This window comes from Pantherophis guttatus, chromosome 3 (genome assembly GCF_059756535.1).
Source record: "Pantherophis guttatus breed Tessera chromosome 3, ASM5975653v1, whole genome shotgun sequence".
In the NCBI taxonomy this organism is placed as follows: Eukaryota; Metazoa; Chordata; class Lepidosauria; order Squamata; family Colubridae; genus Pantherophis; species Pantherophis guttatus.
In genome coordinates, this window is record NC_142065.1 from 74056496 (window position 1) to 74079144 (window position 22649).

At 40.4% G+C, this 22649-nt stretch overlaps 1 protein-coding gene across 3 annotated transcripts in view; it reads left to right on the plus strand.

Annotated features, from left to right (window-relative positions):
• Positions 1–22649, plus strand: part of ST6GALNAC3 (ST6 N-acetylgalactosaminide alpha-2,6-sialyltransferase 3) — a 366227-nt gene that overhangs the window by 77388 nt on the left and 266190 nt on the right. The window contains exon 2 of one of the 3 annotated variants that reach the window (XM_087889834.1): positions 20943–21040. The exons of the other annotated variants lie outside the window; for them this stretch is intronic. The gene's annotated coding sequence lies outside the window, so the exon portion shown is untranslated. The remainder of the gene's footprint in view (positions 1–20942; positions 21041–22649) is intronic. 3 annotated transcript variants of the gene reach the window in all.

Below are 22649 nucleotides of genomic sequence, written 5' to 3' on the forward strand. Positions count from 1 at the left end.
AAGAAGCAGATTGAATAACTAAGCCCAGTAAAATTCCCATAAATTCAAGAGCTTCAGCAGCACATGGTAACTTTGTTCCAGTGTTTCTCCTACTTCTACTTACTTAACAAAGGATTTCCTATTGATTAGTATCAACCATCAAAGATAGCTGCCTTCTATCCTCTGAAGAAAGTTGTCAGCAAGGCAACTCAAGGATTTCCTGGAACTACCATGCTTGCAGAATTTGTCACCTGACAGATGTTGGAATAATTAAAGTCTTCCAGCGCTATGATTTCATGCTTCTTTGGAAAATCTGCACTTTGTTTCTGAAAGGCATTATTAACATATTTCCTTGGTTGAGCACATGATAGTAGACACAAGCAGTGACCCTTCTTTCGTTTGTTTTAACTCAAATACTCTGTAACGTCGCAACGTTATTTCATTTGGATTTCTGAGCATGCATTGATGCTTTTAATATATTGGGCAACTCCTTTAGGCTTTCTGCTGCATAGTTCATTTTGAATAAAATGTATCTTTTAATAGATGTATTTTAGTCATAAGAGTCATCCTGATGGGGTTTTATATACATAAAAGCCAGGGGTGAAATGCTCCCGGTTCGGACCGGATCGCCCGATCCGGTAGCGATGGCGGTAGGTGGTTCAGAGAACCGGTAGCAAAAATCCCTGCCTCTCCCCGCCACATGCCCACCTGAGCCGCACGATCTTCAGAGGCTTTTAAAAAAAAAACCTTTAAAAGCATTTTTTCTACAACCTCTTCTGACGAAAAAATGCTTTTAAAAGTAAAAAAAAAAAGTGTCTGATGATCGCATGGCTCAGCTGGGATCATCAGAGGCTTTTCAAAGCATTTTTTCCTGCAACCTCTTGGCCGAAGAGGTGGTAAAAAAAATGCTTTGAAAAGATATATCTCTCTGCCGATCAGGCAACTCAGCTGGGATCGTCAGAGAGGTATTTTTTAGAAAGCCTCTCTGACAACCCCAGCTGAGTTGCCTGATCGGCAGAGGTTTTTCAAAGCATTAGGAGAAATGCTTTGAAAAGTTAAAAAAAAAAAAAAAGTTGGCCACGCCCACAGAACCGGTAGTAACAAATTTTACATTTCACCCCTGATAAAAGCCACTTGCACATCAACTAAATAACTTAGGCCAAAGTCCCATATACTCTCCTATCTTCATCATTTGTATAGTCAATCATTATTTGTTAACTTTTAGTTTTTCCCATAAATTGGAGGGTTGGATAAAAATATCACTTGGTATCTCAGGGTCTTGTATATTCTTCTGAATTTTTTTTCATGTGGATAGCTGGCCCTTGCAGTATTGTTTGTCCTGCAGGTGTCCTGATAGCAAGGGATAATTGTCAGTGGATTTGGGAATTCTCATGTCTCTGATCTTTGCTTCTGACATGTAATGCACATCAAAAGTTGATGGACATGGTCAAACAGATGTTATTTTCCCCCTTTCTTGCTAGTAGTGAGTAACTCTTCTCTTAGTCTTTAATATGGCACAAATACATTTGCCCTGTTTTTTTAAGGATCGACTATCTCCTCTCCAATTCTGGAGTGTCCCTTTTTCTTCTTTCATCTATAAAGGTTTATTTTATTTTATTTTATTTTTTGTCGAGTACATATATATATATATAAGTATAAGCATGAATTGAATACATAAAATGAATACAATTAAAGGGAACATTAGGACAGGGACGGTAGGCATGCTGGTGCTCTTATGCATGCCCCTTACAGACCTCTTAGGTATGGGGTGAGGTCAACAGTAGACAGTTTCAGGTTAAAGTTTTGGGGGTTTTGGGATGAGACCACAGAGTCTGGTAGCGTATTCCAGGCATTAACAACTCTGTTATTAAAGTCATATTTTCTGCAATCGAGTTTGGAGAGGTTCACTTTATCTATTGTATCTATTGTGTGCTCGTGTATTGTTGTGGTTGAAGCTGAAGTAGTAGTCTGGAAACTACTGCTATTCTTCAGTAGTGAAGAATAATTTCTGTTGTTTTGAATTCTAGTTGTTACTCTCATTCATCGGACTTCTTTTTTGTGGAAAGCCTTTTCCATTGTTAGTTTGTGTCGCCTTCCTTTGAAATAATGAATCCCTTTTTTTCTCATCAGCTGGTCATTCACTATTCCAATACTTTTTTTTTTCAAGGACTGCTGCAAGCTGTATTAGCTGAAAATATATGCCAAATTGTTTTCAACAGGAAGACAAACATACCATCAACATTATAGATCACAACTGCAGATTTCTGCCCATGCATTTTCATTCACCTTTATTCACTCTATGTGTTATAGTTGGTGGTACACCAGAACAAGTGATAACACATATAGTTCAAGAAGGTCTGCTCAGGAAATTTCAAGGCATCTGGGATGATCTCACCACAGCCATACCAGACGCAGTTAAATGATTAGCTTTCTTAGATATTGAATTAAAACATTTAACCAGTTGCAATTCTATGGCTTCATATTATGGCGATTTTATTATGGTTTAATCTTAATTTAATATATTATTTCCTGTAGTGTATTATCCACATACCTGCATTTTGCTTCCTACAATATCACTGGTAGAAAGACTTAATATCTGCCTATCCCATAGGGGAATAGGGGAATAAAATGTCAAATCCAGTCTAAATAACGCCTGACTTGTGTGACCAACTGTAATAATAATACTAAATTGTTCTTTTCTCAGATTCTTGAGTTAACCAAATTCTTGTTTTAAGAAAAAAGTTCTTCTTGATATTGTCTGATCTAGGTTATTCAAAGAAAATAGCTGATTAGTAACTTAGATATTAACATGACATTATTTATATAAACAAATTTAATATAGCGATCCAAACCTGAAGACTCTGGGTGGATTACAGAATCGGAGAGACAATTAAAAACATGAAACAAACAAGGCAGTTTAAAAGCAAACATTCTAATAAAAACATTTGCATTAGGCTACTAGCAAGTATCAAGTGATGTAAAATTTACAATAAGTATTGTAGAATTTATAAATCCAGTATATGTGTGCTTTGTACTGTATGGCTAGAATCCACTTTAATTATTGAGTTCCCTTTAGAAAGAATAATTGCTGAGCAGCTCTTCTCAAACCATCTGATGGTCATTGCTTCTGTGGATATGTGGGTGAGGGGTATCTCACCTACCAAATATGCTGTATATTTGACATATATAAGCAGCAGTGGATTTGTTTTGCAAGAGTAGCCTGTTCTGACCTAGACTCCCTTAAAAAGCAGGAAGCAGGAATGGGTCCCGGCAAAACCTCTTTTATTTACACGACTGTGAATTAGGTTCATTCACAGTCAGCAAGGTTTGTCCAAAATTTTTCAAAGGAATATTTCTCAACTCACCTTATCTCATTTGGCAAGCTGCCAAGTAACTTGTTTCCAACCACAGTACAAGGAAAAACTTGGCTGATTCCAATAAAATCAGGGAAGAACTTTTTCAAGGACTTTAACAAATTAATAGCAGATTATATATGGCAGGGGAAGAAAGCAAGAATTAAATTAAAGCACTTGCAGGACACAAGAGAAAGAGGAGGACTGGCACTACCTGATTGGGAAACATATTATAAGGCATCAGCATTAATTTGGATCAAGGAGTGGATGGAACTCAAAAACCAAAGACTACTGAATTTGGAAGGATTCGATCTCCAGCGAGGATGGCATGCCTTCCTATGGGAGGGCACAGACAAAAGACACGAATATTTCCTGAGACATACAATTAGACATGCATTATATCAAACATGGCAGAGTATTAAAAAGGCATACTACAATAAGATTCCGGAATGGTTGTCAACAATGGAAGCCCAGATCTACCCAAATGCCATGGATTATAATAAAACGAAAACCTATAAAGATCTACTAAATAACCTGGGGGAACTAAGAACGAGGCAAGAACTGAAGGAGATAGGTACAGACATTGACTGGTGGCCCTATGCACAAATAAAATCAAGATATAAGAAAGATTTGGCTCAATTTGAATTCCAAAAAGGTCTAACTGAATTAGATAAAATTTTGCAAGGGACACAGGATAAACAGATCAAAAAAATTTATAATTACTTAAGAGGATACAAATTAGAAGAAGAGGTAGTGAAAGAAAATATGATAACGTGGGCAAAAAATTTCAGCTATAATATTGAACTAGACAAATGGGAAAAATTATGGACAATAAATTATAAATTGACAATGTCTGTACCCTACAAAGAAAATCTCTATAAAATGTTCTATAGGTGGCACCTGCCACCAGCCAGATTGGCAAGAATGTTCCCCAGCATGCCACCAACATGTTGGAAATGCAAACACCACAAAGGCACTTATTACCATATGTGGTGGACCTGCCCAATGGCAAAACAATATTGGCAAATGATTAAAACACAAATAGAGGAAATAACACACCAAAAGATAGAATTAAGACCAGAAACTTTCCTACTTAGTATAGTAAATGGACAGTATGGAAAAGAAACAACATACTTAATCATACATATGATAACAGCAACACGAATAATATACGCACAATATTGGAAGAGTAATGATATACCAACACAAGACAGGGTAATTAGCAAAAGCATGGAATGTGCAGAACTAGATAGACTCACAAAGGAACTACAAAAGAGGGAGGAACATGACTATTACTTAGTATGGGAAAAGTGGTATGTTTGGTTGGAAGATAGGAAAGGGATAAAAGACTAGGAAATAAATGAAATGACCAAATATAGAAAGAGGAAAGTAAACTACAAATATAGGTCAACCAAGAATTATATAGATAGATAGAAGGGAAAGACCAAACGAGTCAAAATACGAATGAGAGTATATATTATAGTTGCGATAAACTGGACATGTATGTAAATTGGTGTCTATTTGTTTATATGTTTTGTATGTTTTACTGTTTTGTTTAGTCTGTATTTATAAATAAAAAACTTTTATAAAAAAATAAAATAAAATCTCCAGGTTTGTGTCTTGCCCAATCTGGTAATGTTCTCCAAAAAAAACAAGAAAAAAAAAACAAGGCAAAACTAGGCACAGAGTCTCTCAGAGTCATGGAATGAACGAATTGTTTCCTGCAAAAGCCCACTCCCTGTTCGCTCCTCTTTTATTTCCTATGGGAGGGGCCAATCACCTCCAAGGTGTGGCTTACTCCCAAGTCGGCCATGCTTTCTGAGTTGTTCTTGTCTTCTGGCAGCTCTGCGCATGTGCACAGTGGGAATGGGCTCCAGCTGTTCCTCTGCCTCACTGCTGCCTAACTCCCTCTCTGCTTCTGACGCAGAGCTCTCGGCCGAGCTTTCCCCAGCCCGCAGGACTGACCCAAGTTTCTCCCCAACCTCCTCACTGTCTGATTCTGCTGCCAGCTCTGCTGGCCGCTGGTGGGCCACAACACCTGTTATAGGCTATGTGGATCCATAATTATTTGGCTCTGAAGGGATTGCCAATTGGATGCATGGTGTGAAGACACTAGTGTAATCACCTTTAACAACTGAGGAAGTTTGAATTTTTTGTTTCTTGTGTGTGTGTGTGTGTAAACACATACATACACAATATATATGTAATACACACAGAAACACATACTGGTACAGACTGTATGAAGAGTTATGTATACCTATAGCAGGAGTGTCAAACTCAATTTCATTGAGGGTTGCATCAGGGTTGTGTTTGATCTTGGGGGACTGGGGTGGTGTAGCCAGCTCAACGTCACTTGTGTCAGGAGGGCACCTGAGGTGGCCCGAGCGCTCTTCCAACGAAAATGGCCTCCCGAGTTCTGTTTTCGACTGTGACGGCCTCCTGCAACCCTCTGCCAGTGAAAATGGAGCTCTGAAGTAGCAGTCACCAACTGGTGGTCCGTGGACCGCTGGTGGTCTGCGAGAAAATTTTGGTGGTCCGCAGAAAAATTATTTGCATCTTTTATATTGCCCTAAATCAGGAGTCCTCAAACTACGGCCTCTGGAACGGATACGTGCAATGAACACTTGTGTTGCTGCAGAGAGTCTCCCCCTTTGGGGTCTTTTTGTGTGGGTCGGAGGGGGGCAGAAATTCTGACTTGGAGTCTGATTCGGCCTCCTGGTGTGGGGCTTTGGGTGAAGGCTGGAGGGAAGTGCTGCTGCTGGCGAAGAGCTGGAGGGCCTTGTTCCAGTGAGACTGCATCATGGCCTGGAACTGGCTGACCATCTCAGACCTCTGAGCCTCCAGTACCTGGTACCTGGTCTTGCACTCCTGCAGGTTTTTCCTCTGCTTGGAAAGCCTATGCTCGTAGTCCTGAGTGAGGTGCTTCTGCTGAGCCGCCTCCTTGGCCAGATCCAATTTGAACTGAGCCAGCTGTTTTGCCAATTTTCTCATGGTGGCTGCTTAGCTCCAACAACTGCTTCCTGTTGGGGCCCTGAGGAAAGGGCCCCAACAGGAAGCCCTTTGCTTTGCGGGCAAAGAGTGGCTGGGAGGGGAGGGGCAAGTAGAGGCCGTTGAGGCACCCCTCAACATGAGTTGGCCATGCCCACCCAGTCATATGCCCATCTAGCCACACCCACACAGGTGGTCATTAGGCAGATCATATTAGTGGTCCATGGGATTTAAAATTATAAATTGAGTGGTCCCTGAGGTCCGAAAGGTTGGGGACCCCTGCTCTGGAGGACTGCCCGTGGTCCTCGCGAGCTCCATTTTTGGCTGTGACGGCCTCTTGCAACCCTCTTCCAGTGCAAACGGAGCTCTGGAGGACCATGCTTGGCCCTCCCAAGCTCTGTTTTTGCTGGCAGAGGCACCCCGTGCTGGTCCTTTGTTGTTTCCAGGGTGTCCCCATGGGCCAGATCTAAGCACCCTGCAGGCCAGATCTGGCCCATGGGCCTTGAGTTTGACATCCCTGACCTATAGAATGGCACATGGTACATCTCTGCTCCATGAGCTGTATTGGCTGCTAGTTTGCTTCTGGGTGCAATTCAGATGCTGGTTTTGGTCTCTAAAGCTCTCCATGACATGGGATCAGATTATTTGAGGAACCCATCCCATCAGGTCTAGCAGAAGAGGTATGCTCTGGATCACTCTGCTAGGGAGCTCCATCTGCCAGAACCCAGGAAACATGGCTTTTCTGTTGTACTCTCCACTCTGTGTAACATCGTTCCCCTAAACCCAGTCTTCAGGAAAGCCTTGAAAATTTGGTTTTTCCATCAACCCTGGGGATCCTATGGCAAGCTTGCAAAGTGGCTGAATGAGGATAAATGACGGTTGTCTCCTCTCTGTCTTGAAGTTCTTTTATATATTTTTTTAATTTTTTTATTTCTGTTACTTATGTCTGATCTATTTTATTGTTGGATTTTTGATTCTTACTATGTTTGCAAGTCGTCCAGAGTCACTCTTTGTGAGATGGGTGGCTATATATATAGTGTATTTGCTAAATAAATAAATAAATCTCTGGGTGTTTTGTCAAGGAATAAATACACATATTTTATACACTTGCACATACACACATACAGATAGGACCATTTTCCATGTGCTGAATTCTGATAATGCAGGAAGATGCCTTTTTGGAGAGATGAGACCATCTCCTCCCTTCTAATAGGGACCGACAGTGTCAAAGCTGACAGTTTCCATGATTTGTTTAGCAGGGAAGGTCCTTCTTACACTTATCAGCATGCCTGCAGCTTGTAACTACACTTCAGAATCTCTGGCTTGGAGCCAGCCTGCTTGCAGAACCTAATGTGGCTGGTGATGATATGCAAGGATAAACTCGATCGTGATTTATATGTCACAATGTTTTGAAGTTGTGAAGGATCCAGAAACAAAGCCGTGCCTTTTCAATACATAAAACTGACCTCTGAGATAAATGCTTTGCTTTTGCTGACCTTTAAAGCAGTTCTGAACTACCGTATTTCTCCAAAAAGAAGGCCGGGTCTTATTTTCTTTTGACACCCCCCCAAAAATGGCTAGGCCTTCTTTTTGGAAGGTTCTAATTATTGATTCACCTCGCAGTGGTGTCAATGACAGCCCAGCCCAGGAGGAGCCCGTGGCTGGCCCACTTCTTCTGCTGCCTTTTGCTGCCATTCACATGCATCGCCCTGGCCTCTGTTTTGCCTTTAGATGCCTGCCGGAAGGCATCTGCAGCCGATAACAGAGCTCTGGATTGATCCAAAGCTCTGTTATTGGCTGCAGATAACAGATGCCGACAGGCATCTGAAGGCAAAATGGAGGCCAGGGCGATGCGTGTGAGTGGCGGCAAGTGGCCGCAGAAGAAGATGAGGCAGGTGTCGGGGTGTGCGAGGCCTAGTAAGTAGGGCAGTTCAACCCCCCATCCCCACCCTAGTTTATTTTTTACCTGTGCGCCTCATCCCACCCCGTGTACCCCGGGGTGGGCAGGGTCTTAATTAGGGTTAATTTATAGGTGTGGCTTAATTTGATTGCATGCGCTCAAAAATGTGATAGGGCTTCTTTTCAAGGTGGGTCGTCTTTTTGGAGAAACACGGTACTGCTAGTTTTAAGAGCATCAAAAATGAGCCTGGTTTTGTGCGGTAAGCCGAGCCAGTTGTAGGGGAGACAGAAGTAAGGGAAATGGAAAAGTCTCACAGAAAATGTATTGTGTCCCATTATAAAGAATTGGGTAGGTGTATCTCCATTTTTCTCTTGGTTCCCATGCTGTTACTCCAATATTTACTGCCCTTGAGCTAAACAGTGTGAGATCCTGATTACCAATGGGGACTCTGTCTTATGAATCATGGTTCCTTGGAGTTCTTGTCTCTGTCAATGCCTTTTTATGACCATGGTGAAAAATGTTTGTAGAAGCTCTTTTTTCCCATTGCCAAGCAAGTACAAAGAAGCTGAGTGAAGACCTTATTAACTTTTTTGGGGATAAGGAACCTTGTTGCTGTTGTAATGGAACTTTCAGCTTTTAGTGAGAAATAGATTCCCGCCCCCCTTTCTGGGAGTCTGAAAGGAACAAGGAGCCAAACAAAATAGGAAGATTTCTATTCTTGAATAGCTGTAAATCTTAAGAAAATATGTGATATGTATAACCTTTTCTGCATTTTTAAGTTCTTGAAAATAGACAGATATCTTTATTAAAACCAAAGTCCAGCCGCAGCACATGGGAATAACAATAAAACAAAAACACATGGGGCACCTGTACATTTAAAAAAAAAACATCCATGGAAATTTTTTAGCATAAGTAGAAGGAGTGAAGGGGGATGCGGTAGCTCAATGGCTAAGACGCTGAGCTTGTCGATCGAAAGGTTGGCAGTTCAGCAGTTCAAATTCCTAGTGCCGCATAATGGGGTGAGTTCCCATTACTTGTCCCAGCTTCTGCCAACCTAGCAGTTGGAAAGCACGTAAAAAATGCAAGTAGAAATATAAGGACCACCTTTGGTGGGAAGGTAACAGCGTTCCATGCGCCTTTGGCGTTTAGTCATGCCGATCACATGACCACAGAGATGCCTTTGGACAGTGCTGACTCTTCGGCTTTGAAATGGAGATAAGGACCTCCCCCTAGAGTCAGGAACGACTAGCACATATATGTGAGGGGAACCTTTACCTTTACCTTTAGAAGGAGTGATTCCTTTTAATAATATTTTTTCAAAGGATCTCAAAGATTGTGAGAATATGAAGAAAAGCCAATAACTCAATCTGAGCACAAACCAAGCGTGGAGGACATCAGCAACAGAGTGAAAACAGTAAATCACTGAAGAATTCATTTTAAGAAGTCTTTTGGCTAAAAGAAGTTATTTTCAGACAATTCCAGAAATAAAGTCGGTAGCTTCTCCCTTTCTCAGGATTGGATTTCACCAATGCAGTTTATCACCTGAAGCGCTCAGCATTTTGAAAATTTCCCATTGCATTTGATTTAGAATAAAATAGATTGCAAATATAGGCTTGAAATCACCACAGTTGATGTATAGATTGAAGCATAGCTTTCCCCAGCTGATGTAAAGATCAATAAGAAAAGTAATTTGATTGAACGCATAATGGAAACTGAAAAAACTTGGAAGTAAAGTTCCTTATTGTATTTACCGTTATCTGTCCATATTATCCTACCCTTTCACCTTAGCAGCCACATTACAGCAAGAAAAAATAAAGGTAAAACAGATTCCGTGACTTCTCCGATAGCCATCAACAGGGGGGCGGGGAAGGTAATTGTCTGCTTTATCTTAGATACAATTTACAGTCGCTTAAAATGTGCTTTTGGAAAAATTAGATGGTGTGAGAACAGTGTGGGAAGGGTTTTGAATTAAAAACCTACTTTTCTGAGGCTGGATGAACGAGTCATAATCAATATTTCATTTGTGACAATTGAGGAGCAATATTGTAATATTTCTTTCAGTAAAGCATTCAGTTAGTGGGAAAAGGAAAGTGTAGTTTAATTCTGATGTTGGGATAGAATTCTTATTCACATTCGAGTGAAAATAAAGTTAGTTCGTAGTATCAATTGATTTGGAAATAATTTCCCGAGCTAATGTGGGTGTGAGCCGTGCTAATAAAAATACATGAAAGGAACTATTTATTGGCACGAGATGACCTTTAAAATGTTGCTACTATACTATTATTCTAAAAGTTAATCTGTGTTATAATAAACTGTTGTATGTTGAGCAACTGCTTTTCTTGGTAGCTCATGTCCAATTATTTATTTCTTCCTTCTAATTTAATGACTTTTTCTTTAGATTTATGATTTTATAATAGCTTATCTCTTGCCTCTGGCGAGTTTAGCTTCTATGATAATGACATTGGCTATGCAAATATTTTGTTGTTCCACAATACCATAGCTAATTACTAGCAGAAGACTCATTATTGGTTGCGTGGAGAGTCTGATCAGAGATGGGTACAATGCAACATTACTGCTGGACGCTAATGTTTGTTTAAAGTTTTGTTGCTTTAGGCAAATAATTAGAAAACTAAGATTCTAAGCATAAGATAAGAGCTCAGTTTTCAGATACCTTTTCAGAGCTTTCTATTTGGATGATAGGTGTTACTTTGGCATCCTTTACATTAGATAGCCCTTTACAGTTTTAGGTGGTTTAAGAAGAGAACCCAGATTAAGTTATTTGTGATACAGATTTGAAAATTTAATAGTTATTAAATTATCTTGTTAATTCCCAGTTAGAACTATGTGCCACTAAGTTTGTTTGATTTTAGAAGGCAAATTTAATTTATTGGATTGCTCTACTGCACGATAGTGTTGCATAATGCACCAATCCTAAAATGGTTCGTTAAGCCACTTAGCATGATATGTAAACCCAGCCATCAGTCAGTATTAATTTGGTCTGTAGCTCAGATTGAATCAAGCCATTGTGCCTTATTCAAAAGAAGTGATTAAAATAAGTCCATGCCTGATTGTGATCCATGTTTTTTAAGATGTCATAGAGAAATAGATAGAGAAATAAAACAATGCATCGTGATCAAAATGTAGGTTTTCCATTTCATATATATTTAGTTGCCCTAACCTGAACATCTTCAAGTTTCTGAACATAAATTATAACAATTCCCAAGAATATACACCTGAAATGCTTGAAGTTGAGTCCAAACATCTGAAGGGGTTCCTAGAATGAGAAAGGCTGTAATACAAGAAATTCTTCAGTAACATCTTTAAAGCAATAATAGTACATTATTAGTAAGATAGGAATGTTACATACTGAAGATTCTGGCCAGGAATATAAAAAGCTACCTTAGACTAGAGCAGGGTTATCAAACTCAATTTCATTAAGGGCCGCATCAGGGTTATGTTTGATCTCAAAGGACTGGGGTGGGCATGGCCAGCTCAACGTCACTTGTGTTGGGGGCACCTGTGGTGGCCTGAGCACTCTGCCAGCAAAAATGGATTCCCAAGCTCCATTTTCAGCTGCGATGGCCTCCTGCAACCCTCTGCCAGTGAAAACAAAGCTTGGGAGGATCACCCGCGGCCCTCACAAGCTCTGTTTTTGCTGGCAGAAGCACTGCGGGTCAGTCCTTCGCTGTTTCCAGAGCGGCCCTGCAGGCCAGATCTAAGCACCCTGCAGCCCGTCTCCGGCCTTGATTTTGACACCCCTGGACTACAGCTAGGAAAGAATTGACAATTGGGGGCTACTCAATATTTTGTGGGGGTGGGAGGAAACGGGGAGGAGCAAGAACCAGAAGAAGTGAGAATCAGAGTCTCCAATGAACTAAAATGTCAGGTTTATCTCTCATTTACACCAACAAAATCAACTTTACACCCAAATCTATAGATGTCTTTATATGGTTTTACTTTAATGGGATATTTGCCTGTACTTCTGGATTTTATAGTGAATAAAATAGGCCACACTTTTGCAAAAGCTTTAATGGAGCCAAATTTGACACTAGAACTCAAAAAGAGATAAATGCAGAACATTTTAGCTTCCCTGGACATCCCATTACAAATGTCAAAATAGCAGTTTTAGAGTAGCAACAACAGCAACAAATTTCCGTGTCAGCACAATTGAGCTTGAGAAGGTAAGCTCATACATCAGTAATTTTCAGGCAATCTCAGAAGGCTTGAACAAACACAGAGGAGTTTTTAACCTATTACAATTGTAAAGTACTTGTAATCTGGCTCACATATAAATGCTCTCTTTCCCCATCCCTGGGTATTTGAGTCCTACATCGCTTAAGCCATACCGTACATGTGATGAAATGAGGGGAAGCTTATGAAGCCTAAGGGCTTATCATAAAAACTTTTAGCTTTAAATGGTGCTGCTAGACTCTTTCATTTTTTATGGTTCTTCAACAAGGGATGATGATGGCGACGACGACATGAGTATGTCTGTTTCTCATATATAAATGGGTTAGGGTTAGAACATTTTTTTTATCCTTGTTCAGGGCAAGAGTATTTTGTTTTTTCAAACCACCTTTTTGTTATATGTTCCCATTTTTTGTTCCCATTATTTGGTTAGTGATTAAGATATAGGGCAAAGAATAGAGAGAGGTAGATTTAAATCCATCAATAGGAATGCATGCTGAAGCATGCAGTGGGCAGTCACAACCTATTTTACCTCATGAGGAAAAGGGAACCGCAGTTGGAGGAAATGTAATATTTACTACCTTAAATTTCTTCAGGAAAGGTAGAATATACATTTAACAAAGGAAATACTTTTTTGCCACTGGGGTGAGAGCAAACCATTTGTGAAATACAAACTTAATATTCTCTTATATATGGAACTGCTTATTGGATCTTTTTAGGTCCGATAAAAGATTATAGAATATTTATATTGATTTTTTAAAATGTAAATATTTACATCCTGCTTTCCACTAGACAATTTCTCTAAAACAGCTTGCATTAAAACAGTTAAAAGCAGAGCTAAGGACTGCTAGGCTTTAAATCAACATTAAAATAAATTCTAAAGGGTTTTTGGTAAATAATGTATTCAGTAGGGGATTGAAAATAAAATAGAATTTATTTCTAGATGAGCTTTCTGGGATAAAATATTCCATAGTCAGAATGTTTACAGACTTAAAAGCCCTCTCTTTGTCATTGTTGTCTCATTCCCAGTGTATGCCGAACACACTGGAAGCTCTTGAAGGACATTTTTCTACCTAGGAAGTTGATGCTTCAAGAATTTATCTTTAGGTACTTCTATGAGATTTGATTAGAAGTTCAGTATTCTCATGTTTTGATGTCATTCAGAACTTCTTTGTTCCCCTCAAATGTTTCAATGCTCATTTTAAAAGCATAAAAATCCAAAGTGGTGAGAGCAGGGCTGGTATATGTGGGGTGTTGGATTTAAGTGAGGGACAGGCTAGCATTTTCTTTTTCTTTATATGCATACAGTTCTCCTTTTAATATGTTCTGGGTTTTCTGGGGCTCACATGAGTCCTACTAAAATTTGTGTATATTTTAAATTTTGAGAGTATAGGAAGAGGTGGCAAGAGAAGAAATTCCTAAATAAAATGATTTTATTAGCGAGGTCATGTGGGAAGTACACCCCAAAAGGACAGTGCCAGCTGTCACCCCAAAAGGACAGACACCTCCCAGCACCAGAAACCTCAGAAAACAGTGCCAAGAGACTCAAGCTAGCCCTTCCCCTTTTAAGAAAACCAAGAAGAAACACTTAAGTAGAGCCATTAAGTTAAGGGGAATCACATTAAAAATAAACTTTCCAAGATAAACCGAAACTCCATTTTTCCTGCCTCCCTGACAGGTTTAACTCCTAAAACAGGAAAAACAAAAGACCTGGGACTAAGATTAACCCAGTAAAACAGGAAAACAAAACCCAGGGTTATCAGAAACACATCAAAACCCATCAAACTGCAGGTGCTTCAAAGGGGAATTAAGCATAAAAGGCAAACTTGGAAGTTTGCTTGCAAGCCAGGAACCCTCCAGCTGTGTCACTACTTTTCTTGCCTTCCTGAATTAAAGAATCCTGCTTTCTGGCAGCTCCCTTCTGTGTCATTTCTTCTCAGCATCGGTGACTGCTTCCTACCTGGGAACGAACCAGGAGTTTTTCTTCCAACAATCACATGAAATAGTAGGAGAATGATTACATTTAATTGTGAATTCAGTGAATCTGGGTTGTTTTCATATTTCAGTGGGAAATATGACATAGGAAGGCCAATATATCCTATTCATTCCCCAATACATTTTAGGATACATGCCAAGATGAATTTTTGTTCCACGTTTATTAATTATATTACAACAACGTAAACACCATTATGGTTTCCTTTTGATTATTTTTTAGGTATTCTGATTGTACCAGTATGGTGTAATGGTTAAGTCATCCAGCTAGAAACGAGGAGATCACGAATTCTAGTCCCACCATAGGCACAAAGCTAGCTAGTGGACTTTGAGATAGTCATGCTCTCTCAGCTGTAGGAGGAAGACAATGGCAAACCAAATCTTCCCCCAAAAGTCCCATAAGTACTAGTACAGGTTATCACAAAGAATTAAAGCTAACTCAAAGGCAGTATTAATAAAAACCACCTAGAGCAGAGTTCCTCAACCTTTCTGGGTTGGTGGCCCGAAGGGGGGAGAGGGGCAGGCACCTTTATGTGTGCATATGTGTGCACAAATGGAGTTGCGAGTGATGCAAATGGGGCTGTGAGCATGCGTGCAACACTCACAGTGACACTAGCGCCAGCACAATGCTCATGGCAACACTAGTGTGAGTGGGAAGATGTGCATGCGTGCACTGGCCAGCCACTCACATGGCCGAGTGGCCACGAGGCTACAGCCTGGTAGTGGGCTGTGGCCCACAGGTTGAGAACTAGAGTCACTATCAGTGAAATGGGGAGCATAGAAATTTAATAATTAATTAATTATTATTTTTATTTTTAAAAGGACAAATTTAAAGAGTACCAAATGCATTTGATACTCTTTCACACAACTGGATTGAAAAATATCTCATCGTTTTTGGAATCAGCAGAGACATTTAGCAATTTATAAATATTTTAATGAAGTTTTGGCTAGCAGAAATGATAACTAATGGGAAAGAGTTAGGAAAAGTCAAATACAAACACGGAATTTTCCATAGTGACTCATTATCATCTTTACATTATATATTATCAATGGCCCCACTGTCAATAATTTTGATCAAGACAAATTGTGAATATGAATTGGCCAAAAAAGGAATAAAAGTTTTTCATTTGCTCTATGTGGATGATTTAAAATTATTTGGGGGGGGGGGGAAGACTGAACTAGATTCCTTATTAAAAAGCACAAAAAACTTCAGTAAAAAAAGGAATATGATTTGACATTGACAAGTAGGCAACCATAGCCATAGAGGTAGGCAAAATTGTTGAAGATAATAGAATATAGCTTAAATAGGAAGATTTGATAAAAGTAGTAGGAGAACCTGGAAGCTTCCAGTTTATTACAGAATAAAGTCAAAGAAAATACTTGACAAAATATATCAAATGAGTTTGGAAAATTTTAAAATCAAATTTGTGGAAACATCATTAAAGCAATTAATACTTGGGTTGTCTGTTATTTGAAATACATCAGGAATGATAATTTGGATGTTTTGCACCCAAAATAATCATACTGATCAGCTGTGTTTTCCAAGAGCGGAATGGAGCAGATGACTTCAGCAGGTGAAACAGACTTTAGAAGGAAAAGAAAGCATGACCTGAATGAATTAAGAAAAGTCAATAATCCTTGCTAAAGAAAGTCAATCAAGAAAAGCTCTTGAAACAACAAAGAGGAAAGCTGAATATAGAAAAGAAACAATTGAAAACCATTTTGTTAATTTTTTTAAAAATTTGATTTATATGCCACCCTTCTCCGGAGACTCAGGGCGGCTTACACTGCATTAAGCAATAGCCTTCATACTTTTGTATATTTATACAAAGTCAACTTATTGCCCCCACAAACTGGGTCCTCATTTAACCTACCTTAGAAAGGATGGAAGGCTGAGTCAACCTTGAGCCTGGTAGGATTCGAACCTGCAGTAACTGCAGGCAGCTGTGTTAATAACAGGGTGCTTTAAACCACTGTACTACCAAGGCTCTTGGAAGAACAAACCAATACATGGTCAATACCTGAAGGATATAGAAGGAAAAGCTCATAAGACAAAAACACATGGAATTGGTTAAGATCAAAAGTATTAAAGAAAGAAACAGAAGACTTTATATAAGAACAAGTTTTGCCAACAAATTGTATGAAGGCAAATACTGTATGTTACAAGCAACAGCAAATGTAACCCTTGTAGTAAAAAGAACGAAACAATTGACCATTTGATCAATTACTGCAGCAAAAAACTGATTACAAGCAGGGATGTGACCAAGTTGTCAGAATTATTCTTTGGAAACTTTGCCCAAAGTTTGAATCTGAATGTCATAAAAAGTACTGGAACCATCAAGTTGAGAAGGTTTTGGAAAATGAGTGGGCTAAGATCCTATGGGACTTTAAGATCCAAATAGACAGGCATATTATCTATAACATTTATATAACATTTATATAACATTATATAACAGTTCCATGATGTTGGTATTCTGGATGATGATAGGATTGAGGAGAAAACAATTGGAAAAAATTATGAAATACCAGGACTTGCAGATTGAAGTTAAATATTTATGAAAAAAAAATAAGTTATTATATCAATGGTGATTGGAACCCTTAGATCAATACCTAAAGGACTTCCTTGATTTCTGGAAATACTGAATTCATCAGACCTGAACACCCTAATTTTGCAAACTACCCTTCTTGGAACTCCCTATATTCTTAGAGGCTATGTTAATCGTTCTTAGATCCTTGGTTAGGACTTAAATCACTTCCGCCAGTCTTAGACTGTAAATCTAACTGTAGATTACCCACACAAAACAATAACAATTCTGATTATGGACACCATTTCTGTTTCGGTAAGATGTGGGCAGCAGTATGTTAGCTTGGGAAGTATTCTAAAATTAGAGATCTTAGCATAGCCCAAGCATACTAGTGATATCTCTGGCATTTCATTGTTTTTGTGGCAAATTGGTCAAATGTGCCCAGCTGACCTGAATTTCTTAACATTAGCAAGGGATGTTAGCATACATATGGCTGGAGTTGGTAACTTAATCTTCCCTATATCTATAAATTTAGTCCTAACGGACAGGAAGTAACAGTTGAAGCTAGGCAAAATCACATCAGATACCTGTACAATTATCACAGGAGCCCCCCAGGGCTGTGTGCTCTCTCCACTTCTCTCTATATACCAATGACTATATCTCAAAAGATCCCTCTGTTAAAGTACTGAAATTTGCAGATGATACAACAGTGATTGGTCTCATTCGAGACAAGGACGAATCTGCATACAGACGGGATCTATAAACAGAAGCCCCCTACCTTTCGGGCATCAGGGACCGGTTCTGTGGAGAGAAGTTTTTGCTCAGATCAGAGGGGAAGTGGTTCCGTATGCTGCCTGTATCCCACAGATGGGGCTTCACTTGTTTGCATGGCTCTGTTTCTGCATGTTGTGTGCCGGTGCAGGGACCAGAGATTGGGATCCCCTGTTTTAAAACATATTACATGAAAGGCATTACTAACCAAAGGCACAATGGGTGGTAGAGTTAAATACCTATGGCATGTGAAAGATTGTAATTTAGAGTGCAAGAGGAGTACATGGTAATAAGTGTGAATGAAGAAATAATATTAATGGAAGAAAAACATGTTGGTGAAACGAAGACAAAAGGAAGGCTAGGATAGGTCTCAGTGAAGATTGCCTAATTTTGTGGAGTTGATGAATACATGCTTCCCTCAACACCATAGCAGTAATAGAGAAAATAAAGAAGAGAAGATGAATGCATGCAAGGAGATGGGAGTGTAAGATTCCATATGAATGAAAGGACTAAAATTTATGTCAGAAAATATGAATTGGGATTCATCATTCATTATGGGTCCAAATAAAAATATGACTGTACAAACTAATAATTGATTCAAACTACATTCCCATAGATGGCATTGATGGAAGATGGGAGTTTGGGGGGGGGGATGTTCAGAATTCTAAATGTAATTTTATCCTCTCTCTCTCTGTGTGTGTGTGGAGTTATTCTGCTAGGTTTGGGGAGAAAAACGAACATGGAAGAAAAGGGAAGATATAAAAGAAATTGTAGTGAAAATGGAATGACTGCAACAAGAGGAACTGCAAGTCCTGTATGACAGAGTATTAGAAAATAGATTAATCTTCCAACAAAATGAATGAGGAATGGAAAGAGGATGTAGAAGTTGTTCAGAATACAATGAAAATAATTATGTAGCAGAATGTCTCAGAATTACAATAACAGAAGAATGATAAAGGAGGCTTGATGGAATAATGAAATGAAAAAATATTACAAGAAAAAATGCACATAAGGGAATGATTACAGATAGAAATGAGGATGAGAAGGAGTTATTCTATAATGTATGTGTAGAGAAAAAGATACCTGCAAAGACCGTATCAAAGAGAACAAGTAACAATTAAGATGAAAGAAATACTATAAAATATGAAAATGATTTTGATGGATAGAAAATATTTTGTAGGGGTGAAGAGGTTAAATGAACCTCCTGTAGAATGAATGGAATTAAAATTAACTTATTGGGATGAAACTAAATGCAGGAAGAAATATTTCAGAGATCCCTCCGGAAACACCAAAATACTAAAGGGAATATATACATTCAATGTTATAAATGTATAACTGGAAACACTTCTGGGGGCTTCAGCTGGCTGTTTGAAAGGCCTTGAGGGAGGAAGGCTGGATTGAGTGAGCAGAGGAGTGTGGAGGTGATTCCAATGGGAAAAGCACTTCCTCTCACTCAGCCAAGCCTTCCTCCTGCAAGGCCTAGCAAAGAACTAGTAGCTTCCAATGTGTGTGCTATGCCTCTGGGAAGACCTTGTCCTTCCCTCTCCCTCCAATCCTGTCACCACCCTGAACAGCACTTCTCGCACACCTGCTGTTTTCACCTGAGGAGCCACCACTGCTGCCTTTTTTCTCTTGCCCAGCGATGAAGTGCATCTCATCAACCCAGTAAACTGTACTCTCCACCGTCTGTGGGGTATTGCATTTCAGATTAGCAGCAGAAGTCAGGACTCCCCTTCTCTCACTGATGCCCTGTCTCCTTCGCCAACTCTGTCCTGCTGGCTCTTCCCTGGCCAGGCTCAGCAAGCTACTTTCAGCAAACAGTGCTCCGCCATACTGCTGTGTTTGCTACGTATAGCCTCGGGTTCTGCCCTTGCCCAGCACATGCATCTTGGGCTACCAACAGGAGAAGAAGACAGCAAAGGTCAACTGGGGACAGTGATGGCCGTGGGCAGTAGAGGTAGGCGGCAGAGTGCAGGGCAGCCAAATGGGTACAGATTGGTGGAGATAGGCAATTTGATCATGAGACTTCAACGGCCAAAACTCAAGGATTGTTCATAACCGCCATTTGTTCAGCACCGTCATAACTTCAAATGGTTGCTAAATAAATGGTTCTTAAGCAAGGCCTACCTATAAGCAAAATCTGGGAAGAGCAGAGAAGCATCAAATGACTGAAGGAACGTTCACAAATTCCACTCCTTTGTACATGTGCCATTATGTCACATGTAGGCATGGAGGGCTATGAGCTTCCATTGTAAGTAATTATTCCTTTTCTGCAGTCTGCATGGCACAGTTTTAAACAGAAAAAAACCCTTTCGTCATCTTCCCATTAGAATATGAATTAGAAAAGAAATGTCTCAACAGGCAGTGGTGGGATTCTACCAGTTCGGACCGGTTTGGGCGAACCATTAGCTCCGACTTTCAGCCGTGAGTGAACTGGTTCTCTCTTTCTTTGAAGTGCCCCCCCCCGCATTATACTCACCTATATTTCTGCTTCTGAAGTCCAGCTGATCGGGGCAGCAGAATAGATTGCCGCTCCTCAGCTGTTTTCCTTGCTCTCAGCAACGTGGAAGTTCAATTTTCTGCAAACTGCACGTGCGCGCTCAACGAATTGGTTGTTAAACCGGTAGGAATCTACCCCTGTCAACAAGAATAAAATCTTTTTCATCTCCTTCTTCTTAAGAGTGAATAATAGCCTGAATACAGTACGTATAGTTTTTTTTCCACGAAGTTTAAAAAAAACTAAAAATAGACTGTATTCATTGTGAATTGTCATTAACACCAATCTCTTCCCCCTCAGTTTTTTTTCCTGCTCCTCCAAACATCAATCATTTCATATAACTCAAACTTTGATGAAGACACTCATGAACATTTCCTGTCAAAATTGATTGATAGGATTCTAGAAAAGAAACTATTTTTTAAAACTGCCTCCGTTAAAATCAGTGATAATGCTCCGATTGAGTTCAACCAAAGAAAGATTATTTTAGTGTAAATAGAAGAGTTATCTCATAACACTGTTGCACTAATTGTTTTTACCCAGGACCAGGATTTCCACAGTTCGAATAAAAAGCGAATTAAGTTACTGGAAACTTTTTTTAAAAACGTATTTATACATTTATGGAACTTTTCATTTTAAGTAGGAACTCTGGCTTAATTTTAGTTTTGTTTGTTTTCTTCAGAACATTGTACTGCAGCTGGCCTGGTTCCAAATAGAGTATTGGATTTTTCAATTCCTGTTCCTTTTTTCAGTTGGCAGGATTATAGGAGAAAGCTGCAGAAGATAGTCAGGTTGTAAAAGCAACAATCCATAGATGGAGGGTAGACCAGAACATGACATGACATACAAGGTAGGGGTGGGTTCTAAAATTTTTTACTACCAGTTCTGTGGGCGTGGCTTATTTTGTGGGTGTGGCTTGATGGTCATGTGACAATTCTTTAGGATTTAGCAGAGGTACTGGTCTACCAGGTTTTTAACTGCTTGCAGAGCTGTACCGGTCTACTCATTTGTTTTTGGAAGCACCAGTCTACCCATTTGTTTTTGGAGGCACTGGTCTACTCATTTGTTTTTGGAGGCATCGGTCTACCCATTTATTTTTGCAGGCACCGGTCTACTCATTTGCTTTTGGAGGCACTGGTCTACCCATTTATTTTTGCAGGCACCGGTCTACTCATTTATTTTTGCAGGCACCGGTCTACTCATTTGTTTTCTTTTAACACTGATCAGCTGTAGGGCGGCCCTTAGAAGCCCCGCGGCAAGAGTTTAAACAGTTTTTTTCCCTCTAGCTGATCAGCTGGGACTCAGGAGGCAGCAATATATTGTGGGTGGGGCCAAATAAAAGGTAAGAATAATGCGGAGGCGGGGGGCAGAACCTGTTCGGTGATGTCATATTGTCACCGCTACCGGCTCAGTGGAACTGGGCGGAACCAGGAGGAACCCACCACTGATACAAAGGAAGAAGACTGTAGATAGTCCTCAACTTACAGCTATTCATTTAGTGGCTGTTCGAAGTTACGACAGTGAAAAAAGTGACCTGTGTCCATTTTTCACTCTTACAAACGCTGCAGCATTCCTGTGGTCACATGATCAAAAATCAGATACTTGGCAACAACCATGTATTTTAGGGCCCAGGGCAGGGGTGGGGGGGTGGCGGTCGTTATAAAGGAAGGTCTTGATCCGAGGGAGGCCACTGTACCTCAGATAGCCGGATGTGAGTCTCTCCTGGTGAAGTGGGGCCATGGGATGCAGGTGGGCCTGCTGATCGCGTACCTCGCTCCCTGCCACATGACAGCGGCCCTGCCCGAGCTTCTCAACGTTATTGCCGGGGTGGCGGTTGATACCCCCAGACTTTTGGTCATGGGAGATTTCAACCTGCCATCTACCGGTGGGGCATCTGGGATGGCTCGGGAGTTTATGGCTTCCATGACAGCCATGGACCTGACACAATTAATTCATGGCCCCACTCACGCGGGAGGACACACTCTGGACTTGGTTTTTATCTCTGGTCAGTGGCGGAGTGGTCTGGATATAGGGGATATAGTTATTGAACCCCTGTCATGGTCGGACCATTCTCTCCTGAGACTGGACCTTTCGACCGCTGCACCCCACTGCAGGGAGGCGGAACCGACCAGGTGGTTCCGCCCCAGGCGCCTGATGGATCCTGATAGGTTCCAGAGGGAGCTTGGGCCAGTTCCTGAAACTCTGGCACACGACTCGGCTGAAGATCTGGTGGCTGCCTGGGATAGGACAGCCGCCGGTGCTCTGGACCGAGTCGTGCCTTTGCGGCCTCTGACCCGACGCCGAACCTGCCCGGCCCCTTGGTTTTCCGAGGAGCTGAGGGAGATGAAGCGCCGGAAAAGACGCCTAGAGAGTGGTTGGAGGGCGAGTCGCTCCGAATCCGACCGAACACTAGTTAGGTCTCATATTAAGACCTATCTAGTGGCGATAAAAGCGGCAAA